General features: G+C 36.9%; 2 protein-coding genes across 12 annotated transcripts in view; one reads left to right on the top strand and one right to left on the bottom strand.

Moving 5' to 3' along the window:
* LINS1 (lines homolog 1) overlaps positions 1-13,620 on the bottom strand; it is a 28,703-nt gene extending 15,083 nt beyond the window's left edge. For 3 of the 5 annotated variants that reach the window (XM_023497452.2, XM_031955487.1, XM_031955486.1), the window contains exons 1-2: positions 13,524-13,620; positions 9,266-9,389 (exon numbers count right to left, since the gene is read on the bottom strand). The gene's annotated coding sequence lies outside the window, so the exon portion shown is untranslated. The other 2 variants (XM_003755586.4, XM_023497460.2) reach the window with 2 other exon arrangements.
* Positions 13,621-13,869: 249 nt separating this feature from the next.
* The window catches only part of ASB7 (ankyrin repeat and SOCS box containing 7), a 39,538-nt gene continuing 37,252 nt past the window's right edge, over positions 13,870-16,155 (top strand). For 2 of the 7 annotated variants that reach the window (XM_003755585.4, XM_023497485.2), the window contains exons 1-2: positions 13,877-14,491; positions 14,694-14,781. The gene's annotated coding sequence lies outside the window, so the exon portion shown is untranslated. Of the gene's footprint in view, positions 14,492-14,693; positions 14,782-16,155 lie in introns of all 7 variants that reach the window. The other 5 variants (XR_004232412.1, XM_023497478.2, XM_031955488.1 and 2 more) reach the window with 4 other exon arrangements.

Genomic DNA, 16,155 nt, shown 5'->3' with positions numbered 1-16,155 from the left:
TGAGTATGGATAGGATTTTTCATCATAAGTCCTTCACAGTAGTCATGGATGATTGTACCATTGAGAATAGCAAAATTATTTGGAGTTGGTCATCCCAGAACATTGCAATTGCTTTGTATAGAATACATTTCACTTAGCTTCAGTTCATGGAGGACTTTCCAAGTTTTTTTTTTTTTTTTTTCCCCCTGAGAGCCTCCTGCTCACTTTTCCCCTAGAACAATAATATTCCATCACAAAAACATGCCACAGTGCCCATTAATTGGAGAATGGATGAATAAGTTGTAGTATACAAATGCTATGGAATATTATTGTTCTAAGAAACAACCAGTAGGATGATTTCAGAGAGGCTTGGAGAGACCTTCATGAACTGATGCAAAGTGAAGTGAGCAGAACCAGGAGATCATTATATGTGGCAACAATAATATATGATGATCAATTCTGACAGATATGGCTCTCTTCAACATTGAGATGATTTAAACCAGTTCCACTTGTGCAGTGATGAAAAGAGCCATCTATATCGAGAGAATCATGGGAACAGAGGGTGGAACACAACACAGCATTCTAACTCTGTTGTTATTTGCTTGCTTTTGTTTTGTTTTGTTTTTTCTGTTTTTTTTTCCTTCCTAAATCTGATTTTTTCTTGCACAACCAAATAACTGTATAAATATGTATACATATATTGGATCTAACATGTATTTCAACATATTCAACGTGTACTGGACTACCTGCCAGATAGGGAAGGGGGTTGGGGAAAGAAAGGGAAAATTTGCAACAAAAGATTATGCAAGGGTCAATGTTGAAAAAATTACCCATGCATATGCTCTGTAAATAAAAAGCTTTAATGAAAAAACAAAAAACAAACAAGCAAAAAAAAACATGCCACAAGTTATTAAGCTATTTCCCAATTGATGGACATCTCCTCAATTTCTAATATTTTTGCCCTGAGAAGAAAATTCTGTATTTTTTGTACATATTTTCCTTTTTAAAAAATCTTTTTTGATATTCATGCCTAGTAGTGGTGTTTTTAAGTTAAAGGATATGAATTAATTTATAGCCCTTTGGGCACAGATCATATCTTTTGATCATTTATTAATTGAGGGATGGCTCTTATTTTTCATAAATTTGACTTCAGTTCCCTCTATGTCTGAGAAATGAAGCCTTATAAGAAATACTTGTTTCAAAATTCTTTTTATAATTATTATTGCTAACTATATCCCCCACCTCCCATTAATTCTTTCACCTTTCACCCTGCTCTCCTCAAAAGTTTTGGTACTACTCCACTCCCTCCCCAAATATACTCTCTTTTTCATCACCCTTCCCCTTTTCCCATATCTCATTCCCCTACTATTTTCCTTCAGGGTAAGATAGATTTCTGTACCTATATTGAGAATGTATATTAATTCCTCTTTGAGCCAATTCTGATGAGAGTTAAGGTTCACTCTCTCATCCTCTTTTCCTCTTCTTTCCCTCCATGGTAAAAGCTTTTTCTTGCCTTTTTTTAGCAGATAATTTCCATTTCACTTTTCACTTTCCCTTTTTCCCAGTACATTCTTCTCACCCCTTAATTTCATCATTTTTTAAAAAGATATCCCTTCATATTCAATTCACACCTGTGACCTCAGTTTATATATACTTCTAACTACCATAATAATGAGATGAGAAAGTTTTTAATGAGTTACAAGTATCATTTTCCTATGTAGGAATAAACAGATAAAGCTTACTAAGTCTCTTATCACTTTCCTGACTTACCTTCTTATGCTTCTGCAGAGTCTTGTATTTGAAAAATCAAATTTTCCATTCAGCTCTGGTCTTTTCACTTATGCTTGAAAATCCTCTATTTCATTAAATTATCACCTTTTCCTCTTAAGGATTATACTCAGTTTTGCTGGATAGTAATTCTTAGTTGTAGTCCTAGCTCTACTATTCTCCAGAATATCATATTCCTCTGGTCCTTTAATAGAGAATCTGCTAAATCTTGTGTTACCCTGACTGTGGCTCCATTATATTTGAATTGTTTCTTTCTGGATGCTTGCAATATTTTCTCCTTGACCTGGGAGTTCTGGAATTTGGCTATAATATTTCTGAGAGTTTTCATTTTGGGATCTCTCTTAGGAAATAATTGGTGGATTATTTCAATTTCTATTTTATCCTCTAGTCCTAAAATATAGGACAGTTTCCCTTCATAATTTCTTAAAAGATGATAACCAGGCTTTTTTTTTTTATCACAACTTTCAGATAGACCAATAATTTTAAAATTATTTCTCCTGGATCTACTTTCCAGGTCAGTTGCTTTTTCAATGATATATTTTACTTTTTTTTTTCAATTTTTAAAATTTTTTTTTGGTTTTGCTTTATTATAACTTGATTTCTCATAACTTTGTTAGCTTCCATTTGCTCATTTCTGTTTTTTAAGGAATTATTTTCTTCAGTGACCTTTTGAGTCTCTTTTTCTACTTGACCAATTTTGTTTTTAATAGCATTCTTCTTCTCATTAGCTTTTTTTGACATTTCCTTTTGTACCACTCTCAATTCTTTTCCTAATTTTTCTTCTATCTCTCTTACTTGATTTTCAAAATTTCTTTTGAGCTCTTCTATGGGCCTCGGAGGCCAATTCTTATTGTTCCCAGAGGCTTTGGATGCAGGATCTTTGACTGTTATCATCTTCCTTGTTACCATAATAACTTTCAATGGTCAGAAACTTCTGCTGTCTGCTCATTTTCCCAACCTATTACTTGGTTTTTAACTTTTTATCCAAGTAGAGCTCTGGTCCCAGGATGGAGGGTGCCAAGCTTTGGTAGTGTTTTTGCAGCTGTTTTCAGAGATCCTTCTAGGAAATTGACCATAAGCACTCTTTTCTGCCATGAAGCTGTTAAAAGAGTGTTCCTGCCCCACTGTAGCTGTAATATCTTGTGTGCTAAATTAACTGTCAAGCAGTCAAGGAATCCTGTTTTGCTGGGGTCGGGGCCAGTACTGTAAGGGCCTGCACTGAGATTACATGCAGGAGTCCCACCTTGGCGCCCAGACCCTCTCCACTGACTTTCCAGGTCCTCCCTGGTGTCCCCTGGACTAACAGGTCAAGAAACCTGTAATACTGATGCTAATTCAGAGGTCCCTCTACCTTTGCTGATACTGGGGCCTGGGTTGAGTCTGGGGCCGCGCTAGTAGCCTGTGCTGGGATTGTGTGCTGGGTTCCCACCCTGGTACCACAGACCTTTTCTGGTGAACTTTTAAGTTCTCCTATGCTCAAAAAGTTATCAAACTGTGCATACCCTTTGATCCAGCAGTGTTTCTACTGGGCTTATACCCCAAAGAGATACTAAAGAAGGGAAAAGGACCTGTATGTGTGAAAATGTTTGTGGCAGCCCTGTTGTAGTGGCTAGAAGCTGGAAAATGAATGGATGCCGATCAATTGGAGAATGGTTGGGTAAATTGTGGTATGTGAATGTTATGGAATATTATTGTTTTGTAAGAAACGACCAGCAGGATGAATACAGAGAGGATTGGCGAGACTTGCATGAACTGATGCTGAGTGAAATGAGCAGAACCAGGAGATCATTATATACCTCAACAACGATACTGTATGAGGATGTATTCTGATGGAAGTGGATTTCTCCGACAAAGAGAAGATCTAACTTAGTTTCAATTGATCAAGAATGGACAGAAGCAGCTACACCCAAAGGAAGAACACTAGGAAATGAATGTAAACTGCTTGCAATTTTTTTCTTCTTCCCGGGTTATTTATACCTTCTAAATCCAATTCTCCCTGAGCAACAAGAGAACTGTTCGGTTCTGCACACATATATTGTATCCAAGATCTACTGCAACCTATTTAACATGTATAGGACTGCTTGCCATCTGGGGGAGGGGGTGGAGGGAGGGAGGGGAAAAATCAGAACACAAGTGAGTGCAAGGGATAATGTTGTAAAAAATTACCCTGGCATGGGTTCTGTCAATAAAAAGTTATTTTAAAAAAATACTTTTAAGTTCTCTTTGGTACCTCTAGGCTGAGAGGTCTGGAAACCACCAGTGCTGCTGCCGATTCAGAGGTCAGGCTGGGGCCAGGGCTGGAGATGCACTGGTGCATCCTGCACCAAAAACTGTGCTTTGAATATCCACCCTGATGTCACAGACCTTTTCTACTGTCCTTCTACGTTGCCTTCATCAGGAAAATTTTCTACTCTTGTCTCTGAGTGTTGTGCTACTCTGAAATTTGTTTAGAGTCATTGTTTAAAGAAATCTGGAACAGTTTGGGGGCGAGGCTGATCAAGTTCCTGCCTTTATTCAGCCATCTTGGTTCTTCCTCCCTCTATTATGTTTTAAATATCATTTGTTTAAGAGGCTTTTCAATTTATAAAGCAGAGCCATCTATATGAAGAGGATTTACTTCACAAGTTCTTTACAAAACTCAAACTACAACAGTGGTTTTAAATGGAAGTATGTGATCAAAAACTTAAATTTTATCCTTAAGTGTGATACCTTCAACTATACAAAGTCCACTGATCTAGAACACCATGTTATTTTGTGTCTGCATTTCAATAAAAATTCAAGCTAATTAAGTTTTTTTTTTTATTTAACAAAATTTCCAAACCTTAAATGAATCAAAATAGAAATTTCTAATAGGTATGAAAGTGTTTTCTTTAGAGAAAAAAGATAAAACAGAAAATATATCTGAAGATGACAGATCTCTTAAAAGTACAATTTGTTCACTGGGAAGACAACATTGTCACATCATTGTAATTCCAAAAGTATCAAATGATGGGTTGTAAGTAGTCTATCTTTTACATTCAGCCAAATAAATGAGCTGGTTCTCTTCTGATCTGCCTAATAATTTTTTGGTTTACTGATAGTTTCAGAAGTCCTCAGTCAGGTAGCTTCTGACCGTAGGAGTTTCCTCAGGCAGAAAATCTAGAATCACTGACTTATTGCCTCCACCCCCTAAAATCAGGGGATCACAAAATCATATTACATCAAACTAGAACTCCAAGTAAGTTTAAAAAGATTAATTCAGAGGTACGTTCAAGTAAATGTACCCTATATCCAAAAGGATTTGTGAGCATAACTGGCTTCAGAAGATTGAAAATCCTTTAAGTATCAGACATAAAGCTTTTATTTCACAACCAGAAGCTTTGAAATATAAATGTTTAATTGCTTCACTGTGAAATGTCAAAAAATAAAGTGTTACACCTGTCAGATTGGCTAAGATGACAGGAAAAAATAATGATGAATGTTGGAGGAGATGCGGGAAAACTGGGTCACTGATGCATTGTTGGCGGAGTTGTGAACGAATCCAACCATTCTGGAGAGCAATCTGGAATTATGCCCAAAAAGTTATCAAACTGTGCATACCCTTTGACCCAGCAGTGTTACTACTGGGCTTATACCCCAAAGAGATACTAAAGAAGGGAAAGGGACCTGTATGTGCCAAAATGTTTGTGGCAGCCCTGTTTGCAGTGGATAGAAACTGGAAAATGAATGGATGCCCATCAATTGGAGAATGGTTGGGTAAATTGTGGTATATGAATGTTTATTTTTTCTTTTTTTTTTTTAATTAATTTATTTATTTAATAGCCTTTTATTTACAGGTTATATGCATGGGTAACTTTACAGCATTAACAATTGCCAAACCTCTTGTTCCAATTTTTCACCTCTTACCCCCCACGCCCTCCCCTAGATGGCAGGATGACCAGTAGATGTTAAATACATTAAAATATAAATTAGATACACAATAAGTATACATGACCAAAACGTTATTTTGCTGTACAAAAAAGAATCAGACTTTGAAATATTGTACAATTAGCTTGTGAAGGAAATCAAAAATGCAGGTGGGCATAAATATAGGGATTGGGAATTCAATGTAATGGTTTTTAGTCATCTCCCAGAGTTCTTTTTCTGGGTATAGCTAGTTCAGTTCATTACTGCTCCATTAGAAATGATTTGGTTGATCTCGTTGCTGAGGATGGCCAGGTCCATCAGAACTGGTCATCATATAGTATTGTTGTTGAAGTATATAATGATCTCCTGGTCCTGCTCATTTCACTCAGCATCAGTTCGTGTAAGTCTCTCCAGGCCTTTCTGAAATCATCCTGTTGGTCATTTCTTACAGAACAGTAATATTCCATAACATTCATGGCATATGAATGTTACGGAATATTATTGTTCTTAAGAAATGATCAGCAGGATGAATACAGAGAGGCTTGGAGAGACTTACATGAACTGATGGTAAGTGAAATGAGCAGAACCAGGAGATCATTATATACTTCAGCAACGATATTGTATGAGGATGTATTCTGATGGAAATGGATTTCTTTGACAAAGAGAAGATCTAATTCAGTTTCAACTGATCAATGATGGACAGAAGCAGCTACACCCAAACACCGGGAAATGAATGTAAATTGTTTGAATTTTTATTTTTCTTCCCAGATTATTTTTACCTTCTGAATCCAATTCTTCCTGTGCAACAAGAGAACTGTTCGGTTCTGCACACATATATTGTATCTAGGATATACTGTGACCATATTTAACATGTATAGGACTGCTTGCCATCTGGGGGAGGGGATGGAGGGAGGGAGGGGAAAAATCGAAACAGAAGTGAGTGCAAGGGATAAAGTAAAAAAATTACCTAGGCATGGGTTCTGTCAATAAAAAGTAATAATTATTTTTAAAAAATAAAATAAAGTGTTAATCCCAGTTGAACATAAAAAATGAAAAATAATTCAACTTCAAATTAATAAAAATAAGAGGCATTCCCCAACATATAAATGTCAAATGTTTTTAAAGGAAATGTCAAAGTTTTTAAAGGAAGAAACCCAAGTTATCAATAATCATATAAAAATACTATTAATCTCTAATAATTAGAGAAATCTGTATTAAAGCAATTTTGAAATTCTACCTTATACCAGATTGTTAAAGATGACAACAAAACAACAGGAAAAACAAAAAAAAAAAAACAGGTAATGGAGGGGCTGTGGGAAAATAATTACAATTGGTACATTGTTGGTCAATCTGTGACTTGGTCCAGAATTGGAAAGTAATTTGAAACTAGAGCTCTAAAGTTCCAAACTGTTCATACCTTTAACCTAGCCAAATGGCTTCTAAGCATATACTCCCAAAGAAATAAGAAAGGGATCTTATCTAAATATACAAAAATACTTATAGTAACTTTCTTTGTGTAGCCCAAAATTGGAAATTAAGGAACTATTCTGCTTTGGGGGGAATAGTTAAACAAATTATGGTACATAAAAGTGATGGGACATTAACATGCAATAAGAAATGATAAAATGATCAATGCAGAACTATGCAGTTATGTGCTGAAGGATTTCTTTTAGGCTAAAAACAAAAGAAAACAAAACAACCTGGCTTCATGGATTTGATGGAAATTAGTGAACTGTGAAACCCATCTCACAAGATAGAGACAGTGTTCTAAAAATTGAGTGGAGGTTAGCTGTGTCCCAGGACCAGGTTTCTTTCTCCAGAAATCATGTGGTTTATAAGGAGTAAGACCACATAGCCCTTATCTTTGTGAGACTAAGTTGGAGCCACCTTGGCACTGAAACTCCCATATAAGGTAATTTAGCAATCCTAAAGATGTGGTTGGGTTAGAAGTTTTTCCTCATTTATGACTTACAATGTAAGGTCATTTGTCCTGACTAATTGGGGCAAAGATCCAGCCTATAAGGAGTGTTACCTCAAGCCCCTATATAATTCTTATCTGTTAATTGGGCCTTGCCTCTCCTTGCCTAACTGCTGGTTGGAAGGGAGATGCCCATTCTCACAAGACTGTAATAAAATTCCTTTCTGCTTTTACTTGAGAAATCACCTTAATTTATTTATTTGAGCTAGTGGTCTTTTTTCAATACAGAAGTAATATGAATGAGAAGACAGGTGTGCCTAAGATATGCAAGAAGATAAAGAAATTGTCAATATGGAAGGTAAAAAAACATAAGATGTTGGACACAGAAGAAAAATTTCTAAAATATAGCCTCTAGGCTATGGCTGCAAAAAAAGGGAACATATACAGAAAGATATTCTCTCCCAATATAGTCCTGAACATATGTGACTGTATCATATTGATGTGGTAAATGCACCAAAATGATGTAGTTGAAGTAGACAACAAATAATGATAAAAACTAAAAGTTGAGCTTCAGTCATATGAAGAATTCACAATGGCCATTCTCTTTGACAAAAGCTAGATTTATTTACAGAAGAGTTTACTGACAAAATGAAGACATGCAATAGACGTAAGAGTGGTAAAGCATATGAAAGGCAACTTCCTCAGTGGAACTCACAATTACTCAGGAGAAAGGGAACACCCCATTAAGTTAGAGGATGCCTTTAGCTGGCGGGCTAAATCCTGAAAGGGACTTAGCGCCACAAAAGAGTTAGTTAGCTATAAGGAGGAGAAATGGGGTTAGGAAGTATAGTGAAGTTAGGGTAGATACCACATAGCATGGGGAAAAATGGAAAGAGAAAAGATTATCATGGGGCAGAATGTCATAGTAGACTGACCCCAAAGAAGAAAGCAATCATAAGATGGCCTATAAGTAAATAGGGAAAATTTAACCTCATGGACATGACTAAGATTTCTGAGAGAACATGACAAAGACTGAGAAGGTGAATCTCTGGGGTTTGGCATAACTTGGATTTCAGACTGGATGACCTTCCCAGAAGTGGGACCATGGAGCTAAATTGATCTCTATCAGAGCCTTCTCCCTGCCTGCCTCAGGTATTAATTTTTTTCAATTCCTCTGGAAACCATACCTAACATCAATATGATTTATAAATTTTTCTTATTTTTAACAAAGTATAAAATTATTTTGTTCCTATATCCTAGCATTTTCTTGGATGTCACTTTAAGCCAGAGCAGTAGAAATTACCCACTTCTATAAACAAGACATAATACTTCTAGATAAATTTTAAAATGTAAATGCATTTTGAGAAATTTCACTTTGTTAAATGATTTCTTAAAGGCAAAATTATATTAATCCGTGTTAAGAAAAAGTCTCAATTAAAAATGTTAAATTCTAGTTTACAATAAAATATTAAATGGAAGACCTGATAATTTAAAATCTCTTTTCCCACCTCGAAAATTATAACAGAAACACTGAGATAGGGGGAAAAATGTAGAATACATATTATTTAAAATAGACATATAGACACAGTAAATAGTCTGAAACAATATAAGGAAGGCAGCTAGATAGCTCAGTGGATAGAGCACTGGGCCTGGAGTCAGGAAGATTGGAGTTCAAATTTGACCTGAAATACTCACATAATACTATTGAGCAAATCACTTGATTTCGATTGCTTAAATTCACTGGAAAAGGAAATGGCAAACCACTCTTATATGTCCGCCAGGGAAAACTGCATACAGGATCATGAAGAATCAGACACAACTGAAAGATTGAACAAAAAAATAAACAGTAAATAGTTTGGGACAATGTAATGTAGTCATTACATTATTCTACCTCAGCTAACTACAAAAATGGATTTCATTTATTTCATACAGCATTTTTGATGAAATAAGAGATCTAGGCTATCAGAATTTGACAACTTACTCTGCCTTCTTCTGTTTGAGGTTGTGATTTTTTTTTAATTATTAGCACAAATAACAAAACTAAATTATTCTATAAAACCTTTTTTTATGCAAGAATTAAACTAAAAATTGAGGTACAATTTTATGACCTAGGGTCTTAAAAAATATATTCCCAACTTATGGACATGTTCAATTATAATTTTATATATGTCTAGATGAATGGGAGATAAAATATGTTAAGAACAAATGATCATTGGTTAAAAATCATTCCACAGTCAGAAATATTTCTTTAAAAATTCCAAAGCAAGGAGAAGTTATCAAATTTAGAATGAATTTTAAAAAAGGGATGGGGGGGTGGGTAACGCTCCACAGTACTTTGCATATTATTCAGTAGTTTCAATCATGTCTAACTCTTTATGCCTCCATTTGGGGTTTTCTTGACAAAGATACTGGAATGGTTTGCTATTTCCTTTTCCAGTTCATTTTGCAGATAAGAAACTGAAGCAAAAAGGGTGAAGTAATTAGTCTTCCTGACTCCTGACCCAGCACTTTGTCTACTGTGCCATGTAGCTACCCCAATGCATCACCTAGCAAGCATTTAAATATACAGTTCTTAAGTAATAAAGAAAATTATATTTTGATGATCTGTACTTATAAATTTTAATTCTGTATCGATGGTGTGCTCTGCAGTTATGTTAAAGTCAACAATCTGATTATTCTCAAGACCATTTTAACTTCAATGCAATGAGGAGAAGCAGTAAAAAGCAAAAAAGGAACTAGACAGAATCAGAAAAACAGGGTATCAACAACTAGCTCAGTGACTTTGGACAAGTCACTTACCTTTTCTGGGTCAAAATAATCTCACTTCTAATATAAATGATTGTAATAGATCATCTCTCAAGTTCTCTATTCCAGTAGTAAAACAATCAATCAGTTTTATTATCATTGTAGTTTCCTAAAATGGAACCATTAATTTTGAAATAATTCTGCCTCTGAAAGTAAATAGCATCATAAGGAAAAAAATTACTAAGACTATTGAGAAATTATGAGTCACTTAAAGGTACAAGCTTTATGGGTTTATTAATTCAACAGACTTTATTTTAAAGGTTAGGTATAAAGGGAAACAAAAAGTATACAAGTTATTTGTAAATAAAATACTATTTGGTGGCTTTACTATTCATTTTTACTCTACTTTGAGTTGAAAGTGGTAAATTTTTTGCTTTAAACTAAACATTTATTACATCAATATTGAACATGATTGACATATAGATTATGACTACAAATTATCTTATTATTTTAATATGTTTGAAAGAATCATCCCCTTGTTTCACATTGAGGAGAATTATTTTTTTAAAATGCTGTCATTTGCCAAAAGCATTGTTTTAAACAGCTTCAGAAAATCTTTGAATTTTAAAAGCAAATTTGATATTTTTGCAAGAAGCCAAAAATAATTTGGAGGCAGCATGGTAAAATGGAATAAGCACCACATCTGAGAATTCAGACCTTCAAATTCTAGCCCTGTTCTTTCTACCTAAAATACCAGTGCACATATCTCTCCAAATCCACTTCTTCCTATATAGAATGAGAACATTGAGTTGGATAAGGTCCTTGCTGCTCTAACTTTTGCAAGCTATGAAATCTGCTGAATATATTCATCAACAAAGGTAATATCATTTTTAGTCAAAAAATGAGTAGTGATGAGAATTTTTCTTATGAGACCTGCAAACTTGTATAGCTCTTAAGATAATTACAAAACAACCACTGAAAATTTGTGACAACTGTGGAATGAGAGTGTCATCAGTTGATTCAAGGGAAAATACTTGTTTTAGTTTGTTTTTAAAAAAAAATGTTTTAGCTAACCTATATTTCTTGTTTCATAGTCAAAGAATGGAAATTGGTCAACCGAAGAATTTCTTGAAAAAATGATCATAAACATCAAGTGAGGCATAAAACATAGATATACACATAAAGATATTTACCGATATTATGGAAAAAGGAGTAAAGTAAAACTGATGTGGGCAATCTCTACAGATAATGAAAGGTAGCTAGGTGGCACAGTGGATGAAATTGCAAGTCTGGAGATAAACTTAAGTTCAAAACCGGCCTTAGATGTTTATTAGCTGTGAGGCTGAGCAAGTCACTTAAACCTATTTGCTTCAGTTTTCTCACCACTGAAATAAGCTAGAGAAGGAAATGCAAACCACTCTATTACCTTTGTAAAAAACAAACAAACCAACAAACAAATGAAGTTGCAGACTCAGACACAGTTAAAACAACTTAAGACAGATATTCGGGTTCTCTAGAGGTTCTTTTGTGTATGACTTTACATCAAGCCCAGGCACAATGCATAACTTCATAAGTGATATTTATTATCATATGTTAGGTCTACTGATCCACAAGGAGAAAAAATCAGGTAGATGAAGAATGTCTATTGAGCAGGCTATAATTCAGCTATATAAAGTATCCGTACCCATTATCTTAAACAGCCATTTCACCTGGGCTGAAGTGAATATCTATCGTCACTTCATCTAGTCCCAGAACTTATTGAGAACAGGACAGTAAGTTGGACTGACTTTGGAAAGTAGCATAATGTTTTAAGTTTCTCTCTGAAACAGGTTTATATTTTTATCCTAACATTTTCTTTACACTACAATCTAGAACTCTATACTGTGCTTTTGATATCCTATTTTCTCTCCTTCTCCCTCTCCCTCTCCCTCTCTCATGAATACTCTTCCAAAACCCATTTCAAGTAGGCACCCTGCAGCAATGTAGATCACAACCAGGCATTATGCAGAGGTGGTTCAATGAAATTCTGAGACCAAAAATAAACAAACTTCGTTTTCTTTCCTACCTTTACATTAAAGAAATTTGTCTTAAGGCTCTCTCTGCAGTCCTAAGATCATAAAATTGAGAGCCTTGAAAGAATCCATAGAAGTTATCTAATCCAACTCCTTCATTCTACCGAAAGTAAAATAACTAGTGGTCTGACAAAATAAGAGTGGGGGAGAAGAGAAGAAAATCCACTAATCCGTATACATGACTGTATTGTTTACATGACAACCGCATTGTGGAATACATTATAAGTTATTTTAAAAGAAGTAAAATTTCATTAATTTGGACCTCACAAATTTGTGATCAGCTTCTGTGTGCTTCTGGGTTATTGACCCCGCTTTTAAAAAACCTTACGCCACACCAAGGTTTACTTTTTTAAACTTTCTCCATTTAAGAATATTCAACTAAGCAAAACAATAACATAAACATGTTGGTAATTTAGTGAATCTGGTAAAGGTAAATATATTTGCTAAGTATATGTAACATTTATTCCTTTAAATTAGATATTATTTATTCCTTAAAATTAGTTTTAATATAATGATCCATTAGTCAGTCCCACTTCCCCCTGACGGTAAAGTAAAAAAACAAAAAACAAAAAAAATCCCCACATAACAGCAACGCTAGTTTAGGTGGACTTGGTTCTATCATTCACAAAGTGTCTTCCCCACAAAAACAGGGAATTAAACGAACCAAATAACATCTCTATTTTACAAACTTCCGGGGCATGATTTTTTTTAAACAATCACCAACTTTTCAGCCGCATTTAAGGGGAAGGGCAAGGACAGAGAAGTTGACAGGTGCCGGACTTTGACCTGGCCCCTTAACCAATGGAGAACTCACATTTTAAACTCTTATATTTCTCAAAACGCACGTGCAGAGTTGGGGTTGAGAAGGGTCGGACCGCTCCTCCCATCGCCCTCAGCGTCACAGGGAAGCAGCCCAGTCTGGGAGAGCCGCCCAGCAGGAGAGTCGGGAGGGGCTGCGGGGCTCCCAGACCTCTGGGGAGGGGCAGCCGCCGTCACCTGTCCCCACCCTCAGTTTCCCAGGCCTACTCCCATTTTTCCTCTCCCCAGTCAACTTCTTCCCCTTCAGTTGTCTCAAAAACTCCTCGGAGGAGATTCCCCCCACACACCGGCGTCCACCCCTCCTTCTATCACGTCACCGTTTTAATCAGCCCTGGAGTCCCGTAGAAGTCGCCCCGCCTTCACGCTCTGGATTCAAGTGGACCATAGATCCCACGGACGCTACCCCGTCGCTACTTCCGGGGCACGGTAGTTCGAAGAGCTTCGTATACTCACCTAGTCTCCGCCCACCGCATGCGCAGAGACCCCTCCCTCGAGCTGTCGTCGCTTAGCAACTTCCCCGAGTCCTCTCACTAGGGGCGGAGTCTGGAAGGGAGTGGAGAAGCGGTGAGGGAAGCGGGGAGCGGAACCAATCGGAGAAGAGTCCTGGCGCAGAACGGCACGCCTCTTCCAACTGTCGCGAACGCGCATGTGGCTTTACGGCAGAGGAGGGGGGGTGGGGGAGCGGGGAGAAGGCGGAGAGAAGAAACCAACCAACCAACCAAGCCACCCCCACCCCCACCCACCTCAGACCTGGTTTACGGCTCCAGGCTCAGTCCCCTGTGAGGCAGCTGATTGGTTGGTGGGGGGTTGGTCCCTTCCCTGTGACCCCAAAGTGCTGAAGGGGGGCGGGGGTGGCCCTGTGCAAAGTGCACCCAGAAAGCCCCCAGCCTTGAGCCCCCTGGCCAGCACCTTCCCGCCTCCGGCACCCTCAGACCCTGCATGAGGTGATCTCTTCCTGCCCCGAGACCTTCCCGGTCCCCCCACAACTGCGGCGCTCCTGCCCCTGACATCGGCAACCCCCTGCCCTGAGCACCCTGACTAGATCTCCCCCCTTTTTCCTGTCCGGGACTTCCTCCCCCCTGACCCCCTGCCTTAAGGTTCCCCTAAATTAGGATTCCCTCCACCCCTTCTGCTGTCTTGATGCTCGCCGGGCTGAGACGGAGGCGCTGAGGAGAATTGGAAACACCAAGTGATTTGGCCCTGAGGTGATTTTTTTTTAAATGGAGAAGTTGGTGACTGTGGTAGCGGCTGAAAGGAGGAGGAGAAACAGCTGAGAGAAAAAAAGGTAAAAAAGTCAGTTATCTCCTGGGGGTGGCGGGGAGGGGAAGGAATCATTTCTCCCTCTCTCTCACTCTTCAGTCCTTTGCCCTTTTTACCTCACCTCAGTTTTCTTTCCTCTTCATACCCTTTTCACCCAGACATTGCACTGACTGAGTTATGCTTGTGTGTTTGTTTGTTTGTTTGTTTGCCTGCCTGATTTTTGCCAGGTTGACTGGAGATCTAAAACCAGGAAGATTTCTACTGCCATTTGCCCACGGAGAGCCAGTCAAAGTGGGATCATCATCCAGTACAAAGGTAATCATAATAATTTCCCCTCCCCCACTGAGTTATTGCCTTCCCCCCTCCTCTCTATCTCTGTAGTCAGAGCTTTATTTTTAGGGTAGAACCCAGGGAATATTCACAGTCCTGCTCCCCTACCCCAGCAAAACAGAAACACTGACTGTTTCCTAACCCTGTACATTCAATAACTTCCTTGCCCCAGGGACTGTGTTTTCCCTACTCTATATGGTATTTTTCTATGGTTTATGTCATCATTTCTTATACCTTACTTCTACCTTGCCCTGCAGCTTTGAGACCTTCTCTATGCCATTTTATTGCTATACCCATAGGAATTTCACAAGCAAATTGCTTTGCTTGTTAGTTCTGAGTAACTATAGTTTTTAATTAAACCGTGATTTCTAGACATTTTCTTCTTTTCCTATCTAAAGAGTTATCAGCCCATGAAATTTGGAGGACACTAAAAAAGAAATTGTTTGAAAATTGAGATAGAATAATTTATGTCCTTGAAAATATATCAATAATTGTTATATGTAATATTTATCTTTATACTGCTTTGAATTATTTGCCAACATTAATTTTGTGAGCAGAGTACATAGTGAAAAAATTGTTTTCACTATTTTTTGATGATTTCAAATTTGAGATGTAGATAATGGACACTGAAATTATTATCAAAGCAAAATGTATTGCATTTCATAATTTCACAAAAAATTGTTATATCTCACAATATTTTAGCAATAATTGATTCTCTGTGGGGTTTTTTTTTTCCTTTTTAAGAAAGAGATGGTTAGCATTAAGGTTGGTCAGATTTATCTTAGGCCATGGTCTGATTAGAAATATGAGACTTTATTTTGGAAGTCTTCACAGTTGGCCTGCTTTTTAAATGTAAAAATCTTGCAGAAAATGTGGTGTTACTATTTTAAAACCCTAGTAAAGGAATTTTAAAATTTTCCCTTTTGCCACGTTTGGATTATATTATTGAAAATGATTGAGTGGTAAATTCAGGCATTAGAAAGAAACAGGAAAATTGGCCAGGGAAAATTTTATGTAGGAGTTGGCCAAATGAACAATATGTTTCCGTGTTACAGTGACATTTAAGGATATAAAATGACTTCTAACTTCTTTCATAATCTTTTCAATATTTCAAATTATTTAGGATGTTTCCTTTTTAGTTACAGTTACAAAACATCACTTAATAGCAAAGGGAGTTAGTAGTATGTCTTTGCTTCTTTAACTACCGTGTGGCCTTATGCGTTCCATGTGTAAAACAAAAAAATTGTGTCATTAATGTTCATTCCATTCTCATGGCATATCTTAGGATAGATTCTGAGATAACTTCCCTTCTTGTGTGTTGCATTTATAACTACTATGAACCTTACAGGGACTTGAGTG

This window comes from Sarcophilus harrisii, chromosome 2, assembly GCF_902635505.1.
Source record: "Sarcophilus harrisii chromosome 2, mSarHar1.11, whole genome shotgun sequence".
Classification (NCBI taxonomy): domain Eukaryota; kingdom Metazoa; phylum Chordata; class Mammalia; order Dasyuromorphia; family Dasyuridae; genus Sarcophilus; species Sarcophilus harrisii.
Note: the sequence above shows the minus strand (reverse complement) of the source record. Positions and strands in the feature narration are given on the sequence as shown.